This window comes from Dama dama, chromosome 33 (assembly GCF_033118175.1).
Source record: "Dama dama isolate Ldn47 chromosome 33, ASM3311817v1, whole genome shotgun sequence".
NCBI lineage: Eukaryota > Metazoa > Chordata > Mammalia > Artiodactyla > Cervidae > Dama > Dama dama.
In genome coordinates, this window is record NC_083713.1 from 33,517,040 (window position 1) to 33,529,702 (window position 12,663).

Sequence of the window (12,663 nt, forward strand, 5' to 3'; positions counted from 1 at the left end):
GCATCACCGATGTCACGAGCATGGACTTGGGCAAACTCCAGGAGACGGTGTGGGACAGGGAAGCCTAGCATGCTGCAGCCCATGGGGTCACGAAGAGGTGGACATGACTGGGCAGCTGAATAGCAACAACAACAATGTGGGGGGGAAAAGACACAATTCTTGACCGCAAAGAACTTAAAATATTGCAATTATAAATTTCAACAGTTTCCATATTCTAGCTGCAAAACTAGTGAATGCTAAAAAAAGTAAGAGTTGCTCTGCTAAAAATAACAATTCTTATTTAGGTTGTTATCCTGAATTTCATTCATTCTTTAATTTTTCATCAAAATATCTCATTTTGAGAGGACTTTTTAAATATATACACTTCTTTGTTAATATCTGTAAATTTTAGTTAAGTTTACTCCCTGGTTTGCTTTTGCAGTTCCTCTAGCTTCATGCATATTTTTTTTTAAATGTAGGCCAAATACATGATATATGTTTTATGCAGCCATGATCTCAGCATAGTATTTTAGTACTGATTAATGACCATCATAATAGTTAGATTAATCATCAATTCTGTTAGTAAATAAAAAATTCTAAAAGTGAGTGTGTGTATGTGTGTGTGTGCGCCTAGAATTATGAATGTATATATCTGAAATATGTACTACTCTTGCTAAGCCAACATAATGGTTGCCACAGAAACAGCAAAAACTCACAGCTGACATAGTAAGAAGATAAGGGGCAACACCTTTGGAGAAATTGTGAAATACAACAGGCTAAAAAGTAGAAAAATTAACTGTGTTTAAAATCAATAGTCTTTATTTCTTCCAAACAAGTTTCCTCAAAGATGGAATTAAATACCCCAAATGCTGGCATTGTTAAGATTCAAAATATATACATTTTTTTAAATGTAGAAAACTGTAGGCATTAGTGCAAATTTTAAAATGAAATGTTAAGTATTCTTCATGAATAAAGTAATTTTATTAATATGATTTAAAACTAAAATATGTACTGTTTTTATATCCACTAACATTATCATCGAGCATAAAAATATATACTACTGAAATATACATTTCAGCCTCCAAACATCACAACTAGTGGGACCCACTATTGTAATTCAGCCAGAAATATCTACTGCTTTTAGTACTTGGTGAAGCAGTCTTTACCAGCTTTCACAGTGCTTTGGTAATCATTTTAATAGAATTTGCTTTTAGATTTTTATTTTTATTTTTTGTCATGCTATGACCATTGCAGATATCCATGAAGGATCTTAAAGTGATTTAATGGTTCATCATATAAATCAAGTTTCATAACATATCATGCAGATTTCTAGAGTTGTAAATTACATAAATCTTTATTACCACTCCATTAGTATAATACTTGTGAGATGAAATAAAATCAAATGCAAAAAATTGAGTGTCCATTTCAATTTTATCTCGCTACAAATACTTCCCTACCTGGAAATTAAACACCATTCAAAGAAAATGCCTTTCTAGTTTTTAAGTATTGATCCTTGGTTGAAAATAAAATATTTATGTTTTGCTATATTTATTATGATTGCTCTTTCTTCACTATGCTTAAAAACTGTACTTTTAACCTTAATCTAACTCTCAATAGAATTCAGTAAATTTCAGACATTTAACTATTATAGTTCATGCCAGATCACTATAGCTGAACATATAAAACATATGGTATAACAATTCTGTGGCCCTAACACATTCCCAGTTTATTTCCAAATGGTTCAGACAAAAAAGAAGCAACATTTTCAGAGTGCAAACAAGTACTTTCCAGAGTGAAATGGTTAAATATTGCAGCCAATTCAGAAATAGCAACTGGTTTTTTTTTTTTTTTAGCAGAACCAGGTTTAATGCTTTTTTGCATTCACATGCACACAAATATACTTCCCTCGAGCTGTCAGAAAGCATCAGATTGCCTGATTTGCATGATGAATTTTAAAATCTTTTGAGAAACACAAGGACATTTGCTTCAGGCACTATGATTTTATCATCACCAACATAAACAACAAGTAGAATGCCAGTCAACCTCTGGTGATCAAACCAAAGCCAAAAGGTCTTAAGACTTTGAATGGTTAGTAGAACCATTGTTAGTAGAATGGTTAGTAAAATTTTAATCACCTAAATTCATTTGGATCCATTTTTCAAGTCACAATATTTTGCAGTTCAATAATCATCTCTTTATTGCCCATGATCACTTTGGATGACCCCAAAATCAAAATATGATTCTTATCAAGAAGCTTAAAAACTCAAATACTGTAAGAAATATTTGTAAACAAATTACATTGTCAGACAAAAATATTCTGATCAGTAATGTAAAGATGGTGTCTTTACTATTTAATTCAACTCTAATTCTTGTACTGTTCAAGAAATACCACTACAATATCAATTGCATCTATAGATATCCTGAATAAAAAAGAGATGTGTGAAAATGGAAGATTTTTCTATGGCTTTCTATTTTGGATTTCATGCTAATAGGGTCTTATCCTTTAAATGATGTGAGAAATAGTACATTGGCACCACCAGAACTATCTTTATAATTAGCTTCTTATATACCTAACTGAGAGTTAAAACCACAAGTGATGTGTTGTTTTCCTAGATTTACCATGATGTCGACATATAAAATTTCACTTGAAACTTGGTCTAATTGTGTTTTTATATTTAAACTCAAATTTAAGTTATTCAGGACGTAAAGCAAGCAAATATGAAAGCCAATCTTTACCTAACCAGTAAAACAGAATATAATTACTGCATTTAGTCAGAAGCTGTGACTGAGTCTCATTGAAATGCAAGGTAAGTGGGTTTCTGGTCTTGAATTATTGAACAAGAAATGTAGGGTCCTGGAGTTGAAGGGATGGAAGGGTATCATTATCTTTTTTTTTTCTTCAGGGAATCCAGGATGACCATTCACCCTTCTGGCAAAAGTGGAATGCACAGGGTTCTATTTCTAAGTAAATCAAAGAAACTTCTATTTGTTAGCTGCTATTGAAGACGCACACTGCAAACTGCATCTCATCTACTTTCATCGTAATATTTTCACATTGTCACAAGTAGCATTATGTCACCAAGACAAACCAATTTCATTCATGTAAACATAAAACATATTTGCTGTAAGATATTTCCATCATTGTCAGGGACACACAAGCAAAGTCTCAACAGTCTGCCATGTCATAGAAAGAGGAAGAGGAATTGTTCATTCACACTCAAATTGAATTCTCTGTCCACTATTTCTTTAGGCTCATTGAATTTATTCATAAACTCATCACTGGTATTGTATTACAGCCAGGAGATAACCATACTTTTCATAAAAACCAACTTAAAAAAAATAGGCAACAGAGATGAGGTGCCAATTACCTTCACCAACAGATGTGCTCATTCTGTTTCTAAGAGGAGATGGCACAAAAGATAAAGCATGACGAAACAGACCTGTTAGAGAGCAGCACAGTCTAGAGAAAGGCCGACCCTCTAGGGATCTACAATAAAGTTCTCTGCCACTCTCTCACATCTGGATTCTTGTCAAGTTAATCTCCCTGGGCTGTGGTCTCCATATCTGTAAAATAAGGGCGTCTATCTAGACGTTCTCAAAGGCTCTACTAGTTCTAAAATTCTTTGGATTCAAAATGAGGGTTACGGGTACTACTCTTTTTTTTTTTTTGTCTTACTCATATAAAAGATCATTGGGTCCTCTAAAAATATTAAAATGGAATTTCTTCCTCAATTGCCCAATTTTCTAAAATAATCTCCAGTTTTGTACTGGAGATCAGGCTGAGAATAACCCACAGAAAACAAGAAATCCCCCCATTACTGTTACATTTCCATCTATTCTTTTTTGCCCCTCCTCCCCACTGTTTATCCCAAATCAGGGTTTTGATCACACATTCAATTACAAGTTGTTCAATGATGCCTATCTCTGTTTCCTTACAGAGGAGTATCAGTAAATATTTCCCTCAAAACCCTTGAAAATTTGCAACAAAAATGCTGAAAAAGCTCATCAAACATCGCAGCTGCTTTCTTTACTAGCCTGCCCGTCTCCTCTGTACACAGTAGACGCCTCCTCCTCCACAGACTTGTGCCGTGGTGATGAAACAGGAAAGTTATGACCAGATAGCAAAATAGTTATCAAATAGTTTATTTCATCGAAATAAAACCACTCTCCACTCAAACTTTTACCCTCCAGGGAACTGTTCAGGTGCTCATAACTAGTGCCTGACGTATAATTTTTCAAACCCCTCTAAACCACCAGAACATCACTTTCATCTGGAAAATTTCTTGAACTGCAATTGTAAGAGCTGATGGTGTTTAAACGAACATTATAGGTACTTTGTGAACTCACAAGCTATAGAAATCAATATGCACCTTGCATAGAGAAGGCCTGAAATTGATTTTTCCAGGAGAGAGTCAATTTGTAACTTTAGGAGAAGCACAGACACCAGGGAGGAGGTTTAAGCATGCTGCGGGCTTAAAAAAAAATTGTGTGGAAAATGCTGCACTGCACTAGAGGAGGGGGATCTCAAAGAAAGAGGGTCTAGGTTGGTGGTGTTTTTCAGGAGTGGCTAAAGGGGAAAGAGTTGAGAAATACTAGGCCATTCTCTGGGGCTTGCAGAATGAGCTCTCTCAAGGGACACACAGAAGGTATTTAATAGAGTGTTCTGAGGGTCTTGAATTTAAATGCATACTGTTGCTTTTTGAAGGACAAGGGCATCCAGTGGACTCTTTCTCTCCAGTTTTAAAAAATTTGTCCGAAATTATAAAAATAATGTATTTTGTTCTTAAAACTGGCCAAGAGAGTAGATCTTACGTTCTCACCACCACCAAAAAAGAAAAAAACTAATTATGTGAGATGATGAAAATGTTTATTAGTTTGACTGTGGTAATCATTTCACAATGCATATGTGTATTAAAATATCATGTTGTGCACATTGCTGCTGCTGCTGCTAAGTCACTTCAGTCGTGTCCGACTCTGTGCGACCCCATAGACGGCAGCCCGCCAGGCTCCCCCGTCCCTGGGATTCTCCAGGCGAGAACACTGGAGTGGGTTGCCATTTCCTTCTCCAATGCATGAAAGTGAAAAGTGAAAGTGAAGTCGCTCAGTCGTGTCCAACTCTTCGAGACCCCATGGACTCTATCCTGCCAGGCTCCTCCGTCCATGGGATTTTCCAGGCAAGAATACTGGAGTGGGTTGCCATTGCCTTCTCCAGTTGTGCACATTAAATATATATAATTTTTATTTATCAAGAAAGTATAAAAATTGTCTACAAATTAATCTGTTCACTCAATACAGGAGTCTAAGCATCATTCGCTTCTCTGGTGGCTCAGACGGTAAAGAATCTGCCTGCAATGCAGGAGACCTGGATTCGATCTCAGCCGGGAAGATCCTCTGGAGAAGGAAATGGTAACCCAAACTCCAGTATTCTTGTCTGGAAAATCCCATGGACTGAGGAGCCTGGTTGGCTACAGTCCATGGGGTCACAAAGAACTGGACAAAACTGACTGACTTCACTTTAACTTTCAAGCATCATTCAGTGTTCACTGCTCTTCCAGGGACCGTGGATGACAGGAAGGTATTGATAAATTTCAAACAAAATGTAACCCCCCAATAAATCTAACTTCCCTTTCTAACCAGAGAATTTTATTCTCCAAACAGCTATTGTTTTCTCCCTTTGCCTGAGTGTTCCTTTATCTTCTCCCTACTGTTTTATACTTTGTACAAGTTGATTAAAACTAAGTTCTACTTTAGTCAAGAGATAAATAATACAGAAGCTAAACATTATTATAAAGTTTTACCTATTTTTATTCTAAACCCTTCCAACAGTGATGATGGAGAATTCATGAAAACCAAACGATTTTTTGAATTCTTGGCAGTTGGGGAGAGGAAGTTTAAAGATGGAATTAGAGGGGTCACATTGTATAAATAAATATCAGTGTGAATTTTAAAAGGTTGTTTTGGTGAGCTAAAAAAAAAAATCCTCAAACACAAATGCCCTACAAAAATAATGCTAGGAAATACTATCGTGGAAAAGAAAAAAACTTCTCTTTTGTGTTGGATAATTTTTACCTTTATTTAAGGAATGCACCTTTAAAAAAATTTTATACCCGTCAGGGTGAACTTAAGGGGCTTTTATTGACCTTTTTTAGTTTTTCTTTGAATGACACTAACTCTTCTAAAAAATAATTTTAAAATCACATGGTGTTGAATGGACATGGATACGTTAGAAAAGATTTGCCTGTTTCAAAGTCTTCATATGAGCATCTGTCACACGGAATGCAAACTAAAATGGCTACAACTTCAAGTCTGAACATATTACACTAAATTAAATGATGCTGTTCACATTAACAGCATAGAAGTATATATGTATGTATGTATGCTCAGTCACTCAGTCGTGTCTGACTCTTTGCAACCCCATGGACTGTAGCCTGCCAGACTCCTCTGTCCGTGGGATTTTCCAGGTAAGAATACTGGAGTGGGTTGCCATTTCCTTCTCCAGGGGATCTTCCTGACTCAGGAATTGAACCCATGTCTCCTGTGTCTCCTGCATTGGCAGGCAGATTCTCTAATGCTGAACCACTTGGGAAGCCCATATATGTATAGAAAGCTACATTTACTGTAGTGCATGAATCTGGCCTTCGGTCTGAGGTTTACCAGTGTTCAAACAATTACAGAATCTTACGGTTTCCAAGGCTTTCATTTCAGAGTAGCATTCTTTTAAAAACAAACATTATTTTCTCACCCTGGAAGTGAATGTTTTGTACTCAGTACTGCAAATATTCCACAACTCATTAACCAGTATTAGACGGTCAAAAGAACTCAAGTGATTTAGATTTCAAAAGGATGGCTCTGCTTCAGAAAGCTGAAGACACACAGGAAATCATTTTCACTTGCTATTTGCTTACCTTAGTTTGGACTCATTTCTGCCTCTCATACTCACTCTGTAGAGATAAACAGGAGTAGACTACCGAGAGTTAATTAACCAAAATGGTATCATGTTTTACAAACTAAGTCTGTTTTGATAAGCAGCTGAGGGGCAAATATAAGCCAATGGATACAGATGAAAATTCTAAGAATCGACTATACAACACAATTTAGAGTACAACCTGAAATACAGCCTCAGATACTTACCAGTAAAATGATTCGAAGTGGATGGATTGACACTATCAACACTGGCAGCACTGTCACAGCTAAAAACTTCATCATCGGATTCCTGCACAGAGGAGCAGGGTAAGGAGCCATCAATTTCTTCCAACTTCCTCTTGAAAATTCCACTCATCGCTGCAGCACTGTCACATGTAACTGTAACAAGAATGGGAACAACAGAGTACTGAAACATCTGACCACTGATTGCACAGTCAAGGTCTCCAAGTCGTTCTTTGGAGGTGGTGGGGAGGGCTATAATTTTTTGAACCACATCTGCCAGAGTATCATATCCATGCAGAAACAATCCTTTCCGTAATGTTTGAAAGCATTTCTACCCGGACTCATTGCTATTTACATTCTCATTCTGACAAGACTATTTTATAAGAAAAAGTCAAAATTAAAAATGTGACATCAGAGGGCTGCATAAGGAAATATGGTTCAGTGTTTTGAAAAGTCAAAACAGGAGTCAAAGACATTTATTTGATTTGTTCTAGTAAATCGTGTTCTGTCATTGACAGAGCCAAGGTTCAGAACGAAATAGATCACTCACTTGCATGCTGTCATACCCAGAGCATGCTGATTAGGGCATGTCTATCTTGCTTGGGATTTCTTTTTTTCTCAGGTACAAAGGCGCCTACTTTCCTGGGGCTCTTTGTCCGTCAAAAATCAAATTGGTTGCTAGGAACGGCTGTACCTACAGAATTTAGATGCCTTATCATGTTTCCAGTCAGTTCAGTGGAGCTACAGGGAATTCTGGAATCCTGTACCATGGAGGCTGGCTGAATAAATTTTATACAGGGTAAATCACAGTCCCTAAATCTTTTGCTGGTTAAAATATTAATCTGAGCCTCTTTATTTGGCATGCTGCTATTCATGGGGTCACAAAGAGTCGGACACAACTGAGCGACTGAACTGAACTGAACTGAACTGATTCTTTGTATCAATATGGTCAGTGAAAGCCAGTCTGAGGTAGCCTGATACATTTTTAAAAAGTTGTTAATATCAATTTAGATGAGTCATTAGACCTCTGAGAGTAATAATTTCATAGCCATAAAGTAACTCTGATGATAATCAGTGGTTGCAAACACAAATTCTTACAATGGCAGTTAATTTCAATGAGTAAAGAGGATCAGATATAATAAAATCATCTCAGTCCTCTCATTTTTCTTCTGTTATTTGTAACAAAGGTATCAAGAAATACTTCTCTACCCTAAGAAAAATGATAGCATAGGAACCATAATAAATGATCTCACAACCAAAGAGACAGTGGGTAGTAAACAGTGTAAACTGTGGAAAACTGGAGATGCACACACAGGCCAAATTGGGAAGCCACTACTTAGGTCCAGGTCATTTCACCTCCATGCTCTCCCAATATAACCCAATCTAAAATCTGGCCAATGCCCCATTCACATTCAGAAGCAATCCTTTACACTGTTAGCTTTCACATGTCCCATCTTTTTATTAATTTTGTTTATAAAATTAAAATTAAAGGAGTGATTCTTATGTTACATTGTGATGTAAAGCCCCTCTTAGATTGACTCTGTAAGAGTCAAACAACGGTTTAGATCTGTGGCTTAGAAGGATTAACAGAATAAGGATTCAAAACATTCTCTTCCTTACTAGCCCAACACAATACCTGAAATGCCTTTGCTAGAGACATACAAGTTGGGAGAACAAACTTATTTTACAAAGATGCTTGCACAATACGTGCTACCAAGGAGAGGTGGTATCTTAAGCCATCAAACCTCAGCACAGCACTCCTATCTGTAATAAGGAACAAATCAAAGTAGAGTGACTTTCTTAAAAAGTCTGGCCACTTTCATTTGCCTCTCAGTGACCTCACGGAGTCTCAACGTTGGTACCTCAGGTCAATTTTGGTAGCTATACTTCTGTGGGGAGTATTTGTTCCAAGTCCTTCTGTTGACTAGCTTCCTCTGTTTCTGTATTTTCTGCTTTCTAGTATTCTTAGCTGCATACAGTTTTATTTCTGAAATAACATCTTCTGTCTTATCATATCTTGAAAACCTCAACACTAAACACCAATTCTCTTGTTCTTTTAATATATTCCAGTTCAGATTGTTGAGTAAGGGAATCTGAGTGTGTTCATTCAGATATTTATGCCATTCTAATAGAAAAGAAATGTGTTTATTTTCTGTACTTTAACGGGCCATTTATTATTTATTCAATAAACATCTCTTGAGCTTCTCCCATGTACCAGTGACTGTTTTAGATGCTAGAGAATGCTAAAGTAACCACACAGGAAAAAAAATCATTCCTCTAACAGTGCTCCCTGCTCAGTGTTGTTGGGGAAAGGGCAAATAAACAGATGAGTAAATTAAGTATGATATATGTTCTGTGGAGTTAAATACTATGAAGAAAGTTAAGTGGTCAAGTGATATAGCGATCAGATATTTGGCTGTTAGAGAACACTGCATTTTGAATGAATTGGTGAGCTCATGTTACAGTAAGAAAGGTAAGGGAGCCAGTCAGTCTGACATTTGGGGAAAGAGCAGATCAAGCTATAGGAGGCAGGTGCCCAAGGTCCTGGTCTGGGCATAGGAGGCAATGAGTTTAGACAAGTGTTGGGGACCAGATTGTGTCGAGACTGTCAAGACTTTGGACGTTACTCTACATGAGCTAGAGGGCTTAAGTAGTGGAGTGATAAGATCTCACTTATACTTTAAAAGGGCCACTCATTTGCCTATTATTTCTTTTTTTTTTTTTTAAAGAGGGCTTATAATAAAGGAGTGGGCTTCCCTAGTAGCTCAGTTGGTAAAGAATCCGCCTGCAATGCAGGAGACCCCAGTTTGATTCTGGGTGGGGAAGATCCGCTGGAGAAGGGATAGACTACCCACTCCAGTATTCTTGGGGGCTTCCCTGGTGCAGCTGGTAAAGAATCTGCCTGCAGTGCGGAAGACATGGGTTCAGTCCCTGGGTTGGGAAGATCCCCTGGTGAAGAGAAAGGCTACCCACTGCAGTATTCTGGCCCAGAGGACACCATGGACTGTATATCCATGGAGTTGCAAACAGTCGGACATGACTGAGCGACTTTCACTTTCATTCCACTTAGGATAAAGGAAAGGTAGATTTTATGGGGAAATGGAAAAGTCTAGAATTAAGGAGGACTTAGCAGCTCAGATGAATAGTTAAAATCAGAACCTGATAAGTCAGAGGGCTTAAGAGATTTCTTCTGGAGGAAAAGACTTTAGAAAGACGTCAGAAGGATGAGGAAGGTCAAAGTGCTTCCCAAAGCAATGTGGTTACTTAATTTTACCTACAATCATCTCTGGTATCTAAATCTAACAAATATTTGATGATAATGGGAGCCACCTTACCTGTTAGGTTTCAAATAGGACCAATTCTGATACATCCAAGCACTTTGTGATACCCCTTTGGCAAATAAAATTAATAATGAAAATGTAAGCTTTCTTTCATTATTCTAAAGGAATACTTTTCATTTGGTAGAGAAGAGGCATTATATGGATGGTGACCATTATCAAAGATTTACCTATCGATGGGAAAATGGAGGCAAAGAGTAAATGGAGGCAAAGAGTTAATAATCCACTACCTTCCCCAAGGTTACTCATTCAAGATTTTTTTCAAAGTAAAATCCATAATTATGACTTGTTACTGCAGGGGTTATAGGACTCTGGCTTGGAGTTGACCCTGTTTGAAGGCCATTGGTTGGAGAATCTCTCTTATCTGTAAGCAAATTATGGAGATTTTAAAAGAACTGCAGAAAACCTCCTAAAAACTGAGAGCTGTTGATGGGTTTTTTAAAATGCTAATGTACTCTGTTTATTAGTTATAAGAAACTATTTGGAAATTTTTCTTTAATTGGTATGAAATCAATGTAAATAATTTGTGTGAATTTGCTCACATTTTTACTTTTAGTTCTAGTGACCTTGAAGAAAGTTGAATCGTCATTAAGGAGAAAATGAACCATGTAATTAGATAGCTCAGTAAACACAAAGAAAGGGTGGGAAAAAATGTCTCAAAGCAAAAGAAATACTTGGAGAGAGAGAAGAAAAAGAGATTCATCCTACTTTGTGTTTGCCGATTTGATTCTACTGTAGTGTGTTCCAGTTGTAGTACTAAAATTGCAATGTTACAATTATTTCCATGGCAACAGACAGTGAGATCATGCAGGAGAAGTTAAATTGTGAGAGAAATTAAGATGCTACCCCCATTCAGATGCCTGCAATAATAGGTGGGAAGGGAGAACAGAGTTATTATAAATATCCTTGATTGAATTTGTCCCAGCCACATAGCCCAGGGAGAGCAATTCTAAACAATATTAAGTCACCCTATAACTCAGAATGCTCTTTTGAGAGTACATGGCTGGAAGAAACTGTTAGCAAAGAGAGCAGAGTATGAATGACTTGATTTATATTTTCTAGCACCTAAATGATTACAATATTTGTTAGAAGTCAAAGGTTCTAGAATTCTAATTCAGGGTCCCCCACAAGGTCGTATGTGTCCTAGGTCCCCCCCCCCAAAAAAAAACAAACGGAGTTAAATTAGGTTTTCTTTATCTAACTTAGAGGAATGCAGTATTGTTACTGACCCTATATCCAACAATTCCTTTTAGAGAGGTATATAAAATAATTTCCTTAATACTTTTCCTAATATGAAAACAGTTAAAATTTTGTCAGTCAAACATAAGAGTCATATGTTAATTAAAATATTCAAAACAACAGCTGAATGCTTTTATACAAAACTAGACACTCAAATACACTGTCTAGGTTTGTCATAGCTTTTCTTCCAAGAAGCAAGTGTCTTTTCATTTCATTGCTGCAGTCACTGTCCACAGTGATTTTGGATTCCAAGAAAATAAAATCTGTCACTATTTCCACTTTTTCCTAGTGTATTAAAAAGCAGAGACATCACTTTGCTGAGAAAGGTCCATATAGTCAAAGCTATGATTTTTCCAGGAATCATGTATGGATGTGAAAGTTGGACTATAAAGAAGGCTGAGTGCTGGAGAATTGATGCTTTTGAATTGTGGTGCTGGAGAAGACTCTTGAGAGTCCCTTGGACAGTAAGGAGGTCAAACCAGTCAATTTTAAAGGAAATAAGTCCTGAATATTCATTGGAAGGACTGATGCTATAGCTGAAGCTCCAATACTTTGACCACCTGATGTGAAGAGCCAACTCATTGGAAAAGACTGTGATGCTGGGAAAGACTGAGGCAGAAGGAGAAGAGGGCGGCAGAGGATGAGATGTTAGATAGCATCCCTGATTCAACAGACATGAGTTTGAGCAAACTCCAGTAGATGGTGAAGGACAGGGAAGTCTGATGTACTGCAGTTCACTGGATCACAGAGTTGGACAAGACTCAGCGCCTGAACAGAAACAATGCTGGATTCTAAGGCGGTGTACAAGATTCCCCACCCTCTAGTGGACATTCTTTGTATAACCACAGGGTTGTGAACATGGTGAAATATCACTTGGTCCACATCATATGGCAAAGGAAATTTGCATATGTAATGGAGGTCCCAAATCAGTGACCTAGTAGATTATCTAGGTGGGCCTGAC

General features: G+C 37.1%; 1 protein-coding gene across 1 annotated transcript in view; it reads right to left on the minus strand.

Moving 5' to 3' along the window:
- Window positions 1–12,663, minus strand: part of CSRNP3 (cysteine and serine rich nuclear protein 3) — a 195,778-nt gene that overhangs the window by 174,587 nt on the left and 8,528 nt on the right. The window contains exon 2 of the mRNA XM_061135230.1: window positions 7,111–7,281. The gene's annotated coding sequence lies outside the window, so the exon portion shown is untranslated. The remainder of the gene's footprint in view (window positions 1–7,110; window positions 7,282–12,663) is intronic.